General features: G+C 35.8%; 1 pseudogene; it reads left to right on the forward strand.

The window, feature by feature from the left end:
* Nucleotides 1-231: 231 nt before the first annotated feature.
* Nucleotides 232-2,354, forward strand: LOC122095714 (annotated as a pseudogene).
* The last annotated feature ends 5,256 nt before the right edge of the window (nucleotides 2,355-7,610 follow it).

Genomic DNA, 7,610 nt, shown 5'->3' on the forward strand with positions numbered 1-7,610 from the left:
ACTGTCATGTATGATTAAATTACAACCTTAGCATTTTCCAATTTTTTGTCACTGTTGTTGAAAGTAGAATAGTTTTCGTATTAAAATTATTTCAGGCCACACCTCTCCTGCGGGAAAACAGTGACCTGTGGAAGGAGAGGCTGCAGACCAGTTGAGGGCATGGTCTCATTTCCACCACTGGAGGTCCTGTCTCCTGTTGGGGCCCCAGCATGGAAGTGGCAGAGGGATGCTATGAACCCAGAAGCCAGGAGGATCCACAGCTGATGCTGTTTCCAGGATGGATTCCATGTAAAAAATGAAAAGAGCAGACTATCTTTGAGTTGTCTGAAACCTGAAAGCAGACCAGAAAAACCCAAATACAAGTCATTTGGGGGAAAAATATTTTACCTTGACTTACCTTCTGTTACTGCATCTGAAAAACTTCAGAAAGACATAAAAGTATCTGGGAGCTAGGTGAAGAATTTCTCAGCAAAGATATCAATTATCTTATTTCAAATAAAAAGGAAGCAAAATATGCATAGACATTGGGTTGAATTTCTCCTGTACCAAGTCCAGAATCTGCATATACTGCAGAAACTACTTCACCTCATCCCAGCCATGATGGAAGTTCATTTAAGTCTCTAGACAGTGCATTTAAGCCAGGGAAAAGCTATCAAGAATCATGATTTTAATCCTTTAAATAGTATATTATCAAATGCCTTGTGATAGGGAGTAAAAATTCTTCATATTGATGAGATTAGATACTACATTGAACAAAGGAAGCAAGATTGTGTTTGCTCAAGAAACCAAGTACTTCTGTAAGAGATGTGAGGGGAAAAGTGTTATTGGAACACAAACAAAACAAGAGGGAAACTCAAGAAACCTTTTATAAAGGTTGAAGATATGAACCAACTATATAGGCCATTTTATCTTGAATTTACCAGTATACCTTTTCTATTTTTTTCTTTCTTTTCTTTTCTTTTTTGTTTTTGTTGGTCATGGGGCTTGAGCGCTGTCCCTCAGCTCTTCAGCTCTACCACTTGAGCTACAGCACCACTTGAGCTACAGCACCACTTCCCTAATACACCTTTTATAAACTATGCTACTCTAAAACCCTGTAGTCCATTTGATCTACATCTTGCATTCAAAAGCAAACTCAGATTAAACTAAGACTCCAAATCGATGGCCACATATGGTTGATCCTCAGTTCAACTTTAGTTGAAAGAGCAGAAAAAAGATACTGTGAATATTGCTTACAGAAATATGAAGATCTCAAAACTGACCTTCAAAGTGAGCAACACAAAAGCTTTGCATAGAATAACCAGTGTCAATTTGCTGATGATATTATATCTAAGTTAGATTTTGATTTTGTGGAATATGAGAGAGATACCAAAAAGAAAAGAATAAAATACAACTTTAGACCCCTTTCTTCTCTTTCTACAAATTTCCTGAAAAAGACTGAGCCAAAAGAAAAATGTGAATTGCAATATATTTGCCAGAAAAACACCAGTGAAAATAATGGAAAATCATGAAGCAGAATATTCTTTATGGAGAAACCTAGGAACCTGAGCAAAAGCTTATTTATTTTTGAATCTGTTTCATGCCTTTCAAATTAATTGACAGGATATAAAGAGAAAATTAATATGTTAAATGCAACTGAAAATGACATCAAACAGAACTTCACACAGCTACCTCCGTATAAAAATAAATAGGAATGCGTTCTTAACACATCTGAGCATAAATTAGTTGTAAATGTAAAGGACTTAGAAGATCATTGTCCAAGTAGGCTACATCCATATGTAAAAGTTTCTCATTTCAATACAGATAATAGTGTGTTTCAACCAAAAGAAAAGTCAAGTATAGCTTTTTTATCATCAGAAGATCTGAAAGGAAAGGACCTTCATTCAACAAATGGGTATGACTGTGATCTGTCAGCAATAAACACTTCACAAGAGCACTTAAGGATAAAGACAAAGTCTCCATATTGAAGTCTTCATGGGGAATCCAGTACATGTGACAGCAACAGTAATGATGATTTGTCCTCTGGTAGAATCCATGGAGCAAAGAGAATATTATTAAGACAAAATAAAAAAATAAAATTAAGAAAAAGGAATCAAAAGCTGAATTAGATGAGAAAACAATTTCTTACTGCACAAGAAGCAAAGAGAATTTATACTTCACCAGTACAGTCTTTGTTGGAGTTATTTCAAGCTAGTGGAGAGAAATCAAGAATTTTATGGTTTCATAAGCTACACTGAAAACACTGGTGTATGCGAAATGTTAGATATTTGGGAAGAGGAAAGTTCAGGTACTTTGTTGTCAACGTTTTTCTCTTCTCCTTCAACTTCTATATTTATTGGCTTTTGATCTTTAAAAATATATAATAAATTTTTAAAGGATTTTGGTCGACTTTGTTTATAGTACTCTATTTAAATATAATAAATGATGATCTCAATTAAAAGTATTTCAAGTTCAATGCTGTTTTGATTTGCATTTCTTTCTTTCTTTTTTTTTTTTTGTTGGTTGTGGGGCTTGAACTCTGGGCCTGGGCGTTGTCCCTCAGCTCTTCAGCTCAAGACGAGCACTCTACCACTTGAGCTACAGCGCCACTTCCGGTTTTCTGGTGGTTTATTGGAGATAGGAGTCTCACGGTCTCTTCTGCCCGGGCTGGCTTTGAACCTCGATCCTCAGATCTCAGCCTCCTGAGTAGCTAGGATTACAGGCGTGAGCCACCAGCGTTCGGCTTGCATTTCTTTTATTGATAGAGAAGTTGAGCATTAGCTCACTTGTTGATGGGGTGTTTGTTTCTTTGAGGATTTGTTGTTGGGGGATTTAATTTTTTGAGTTCTAAGTATAATTTAGATATGAGATCCTTGTCGTCATATGGCTAGTGAAGATCTCCTAGTCCGTGGGCTTTCTATTGATTGTGCTAGCTATGTTCTTTGCCATGCAAATCAAAACAACATTGAGATTCCACCTCACCCCAGTTAGAATAGCTATAATCAAGAAATCTAATAAAAACAGATGCTGGAGGGGATGTGGCCAAAAGGGAACACTACTGCATTGTTGGTAGGAATGTAAACTTGTTCAACCACTTTGGAAAGCAGTATGGAAGTTCCTCAAAAGACTCCACATACAGCTCCCCTATGACCCAGCAATCCCACTTTTGGGCATTGACCCAAATCATTACAAACAGGGCTATACAAATCTACCATCACAACTCTGTTTATCACAGCATTATTTACGATAGCTAAGATATGGAACCAACCCAGATGCCCCTCAGTAGATGAATGGATTAAGAAAATGTGACACACACACACACACACACACACACACACACACACACACACACACACACACACACACACACACACTGGAATTCTATGCCTCCATCAGAAAGAATGACGCTGCCCCATTTGTTAGGAATTAGAAAGACATGGAAAAATTATATTAAGTGAAGTAAGCCAGGCCCAAAGAAACATAAGTCCCCTGGTTTCCCTTATCTGCAATAACTAGTATATATCTAGGACAAGCAGAAAAGCTCAAAAGCTATGTACAGATGACCATATAAGATGATGTTAAATGAAATGAACCCCAAGATAGGGACACAACTGTTTATTTTTTTTTCTTGCTTTTGTTTTCTACGTCTTTAAAATATACTATGTGATTTTTTTTGTTTCTTTTGCCCATGCTTCCCCTCTGGTATAACCCCTGTTTTCACCTTATTTCGTGTCGGTGCCCAGCATCTTGTATATACATTTTTCTAATTTAGGGAGGGGAAGGGAAATAACAAAATGCTGAAATAAGGATACAGGTTGACCCATTGTAACAATGAGATCTACAAGACACTATGTTGAAAACGAACTTTACAATTTGGGGGGGAGGGAAAAGTTGGGGAGATGAGGAGGCAAGGCATGGTAGGGATAAACAAAGAAGCAGGTAACAACACTCAATAGGAAATGTACTCATTACCTTACTTATGTAACATTAACTCCTCTGTACACTATTTTTACAATAAAAAACACACAATAAATTCAAGTTCAGTTAGAGCACTATAAATGTATTGAAAATCATCCCCCAATAAAAACTAACACATTATTCAAATAAGAAAGAAGCAGGATATGGGATAGTATAGGCAAAGTGGGCCTAATAGTAAGTTTCTGCAAAATGAAGTATATCCAATACCTGTCCAGAAACTAGCTGGTCTGCAACTCAGCTAATCAATTAGGAGATAATTCTGGACTTTGAGTGCAGTGGGGTTAATAGGCTGGCTAGAATGTCTTTAGAGGCTTCAGACCACACTAGAGCAAAATGATCCTTTGTGGGGAGGAGGGAGTTTTTAAGAGTTATGGCAGACATACCTGGGGCAGATGGTACACTGTAAAACAGTGTGGTCAACGTACACTGGGATGCAAGACAAATAGATACCTTTGAGGAAGACAAACATTCTTCAATGGTCAAATAAGAGTGTCATCAGACCAAACTAAGTCCCTCTGAGTAGAGCCTGGGTTGATCTGTGTATGGTCTGTCTTCAAAAACTGTGTCTAAACCATGACAACAGACTCATCCCCTCTGAAATCATGGCTAGTCAGTCATCAGAGGAACAGGGATCTCCTGTGTTCCAGCTATTTCAGTTTTGAAGAGGGTGAAGGTTCTGGGAAACAACTCTGGGAGGAAGAGGAAAAAATTATTTTCCAGCCAAAGGGCATACTCTTTGCATGTATGGAGTAAGTGTATCTCTATTCAATGACTTCATTTTTTCTTTGTGAACACTAATACATGAAGAGATGATTTCCAGAATACTAACATAATTTTTTCTAGATTCTCCCTTCTAAATCCTATTTTTAGAAACTATTAGGATCCAGTTTTATTTCTTAATGTTTTTCTCAAGTCACTGATCTGGTAATAAATTCTAAAAGTTTTCCAGAGAAGGGTAGATCTAAAACTCTGGTCTTGTGTTTGCCAGATGTAGCTTTTATTATAAGATCTCTACTTGATAGTCTTTCAGAAGTTGCTAATTGTTTTTCCATGCAACTGCTTTCTTACCTTTCCATTTGGAAGGTGTATTGGGTTAGATCTTAGTGAGTTGATCAAGGATTTTACCTTTTATTATACCGTATTCTTTTTCAAATTTTATTTACTTTGTGACCATATGTTTTCTCAGTTTTATTGTTATGAAAATGAAATCCAAATACAATTAATTATATCCAAATTTTATTAATAATAAATTATTAGCAATTAATAAATTATTTTGATATTCATAAGAGTTGAATATAAATGTATTGTAAGTCTCTCAATAGAAATCATACAACTATTTTACACATTTCTTTCAGATCACATTTATTTCATATCCAAATTCATGGAAAATATTTTAATAGGAATTTTATTACCCCCTAGAGATTCAGTGTGTAGAAATCCAACAATCTTCCCTGTTGAATTCTATATACTTTTCACAGCCTTTGGCCTTCTGGGATTTTTGTTCTATATATTGCCACTCTGGGCTGTAGTAACTAGATCCAAATATGAGATTCAAACTGACTGAAATAATTCATTTATATAAAGCATTTGTGAGCAATGTAGACTTCCTTGAAGATTTCATGTAGGCAAAAAAGACATATCAACGCAAAAATAAAAGGAGCTGCATCCACTAATGAGCAGGCATTACTGTGAAAGTAGCGAGCCTCCCTGTTCCCTCAAATTATCCAGCCTCTTCCTGACCTGTCCTCTTTCTGCTTTATCTCCTTTCCATCTTTATTCTAGGAGGAAAATCATAATTTCTTTCCATGATGTCATGAAGAGAAAGGGAGAAACATCTCCTTTGATCTTGGGGTTTGAATGGCCTCACATCTACTATTCCCCCCAGGGATGGGCCACAACTTTCTTCTACACTGACACAAAATTTTTCCTAAACAAGTGTGGTCAGTGAAATCCTCTAGTAAGTATACTTTAACAAGCAGATAAATAATTGTATTCTAGTAGTTATTTCTACAAAGATCCAAAAGTCTGAGAACCATTCCATTTAAAATTTATTTCTCAATTTAACTATAAATAGAAAAATTTACTTTAGTAACATGTTTATTTCTTTCTACTTTTTCTCCTTATCATTTCATAAGCATGAATAGCAGGCCTTGTTTTCAAAGCCATTTATTTTACCTTCTTATTTTAATATTTTATTTTATTTAACCCATACTAGTTTTTAACTCTTTCATCAACTTATCTTGTTTGATAGAGTCTGTATATAGCTTCAGTGGTTAGGCATTTTATAGATATTTACTAAAGGAATAAATGGCTGTCTATACCAACAAAATCATCTGTTCCTGTGTATCAGCCTCATAACAGAAAATTTTGTAAACGTCAAATATTACTTTTTGTTTTTTTATTATCTTTAAATAGTTGTACAAAGAAGTTCCCATTCTACAAAACAGTATATGAATTCAAAGTGTCTGACAACATTGTCACCAATCTCTCCTAATCCATCCCTTCTCTCACTTTTTTCTTTAATTGAGATTAGGTGATTACATAAATTTCACAAATTTCACAGAATTGTGAAATAATGATACTTAGTTAAGGTCACAATCACATTTTAACTTTCACAAGGCAAATTGCCATTAACATGGTCTATACAGTTTGTGACTTCTGTGAGCATTGACAACACAAGTTCAAATATTACTTCTTAACTTCATAGGGTGCCACAAAAGACAGAGATTATGAGATAAAAGGCCCCAGTTGATCTGCAGAGAAGAGGTTGCTTTACTGTGGCTTTTCTGCTTCTCCCCAAATTAATGACCCTAGATCATCTCATACATGTACATACATACATATATATACATGTGCATGTGTGTGTGTCCAAGTAGTGATATAGAGACCAAAGTGTTATAAAATTTTGTTTTCTCTTTATGGTTTTTACTAACTTCACCCTATTGAGGTTTCATTCCTCTGAAAAAATTTTAATGTTAACTTTTATTTCTAGCAGTGTTCAGCAGAGAAAAAGAATCAGCAGGAGGTCTCTAGGAATGCAGATGGCTATCATTTGTCTTGTATATATCTACCTATATACATAGGGACAGATAGATGCTCTTGATTCATGATGGTTCACAACTTTTCTATTTTATGGCGGTGTGAAAAAGATACACATTCGGTAGAAATCCATTGTGTAGTTGTTCTCGTCACAATACAGTGAGAGTGAGTTATAATTCCCAATCAGTCACGTGATCATGGAGCTAGCCCACCAGTACCCTACAGCATACTGTGAATACAGTATTGACTTCTAATACCTTCAGTTTGAAATAGGTTCATCAGAAGATTTATCAGATGCCACTCCATTGTATGTTCATTTGTATCTATGTATCTATGTACCTATTGAAATACAGGATAAGAATAATTTATGATCCAACTGTGATGAAGGCTCATTTTTTTGTCTTCAGAATAGAGACTCATAAATCCAGACTCAAGGCTTGACAACTGTACGTCTGATAGCATAGATCCTGGTCCTCTTTTGAAGGCTTGAGAATCTGGAGCTTTGAGGGTAGGAGAAGACACACTGTCTCAGCTCAAGCAGTCAGGCAGGCAGCTAATAAAGATTTCCTTGGCATTTGGCTTTACTAAAGTCTTCAGTATGTTGGAATGTTGCC

The sequence above is a fragment of the Dipodomys spectabilis genome, unplaced genomic scaffold (assembly GCF_019054845.1).
Source record: "Dipodomys spectabilis isolate Male_0828 unplaced genomic scaffold, ASM1905484v1 ptg000015l, whole genome shotgun sequence".
In the NCBI taxonomy this organism is placed as follows: domain Eukaryota; kingdom Metazoa; phylum Chordata; class Mammalia; order Rodentia; family Heteromyidae; genus Dipodomys; species Dipodomys spectabilis.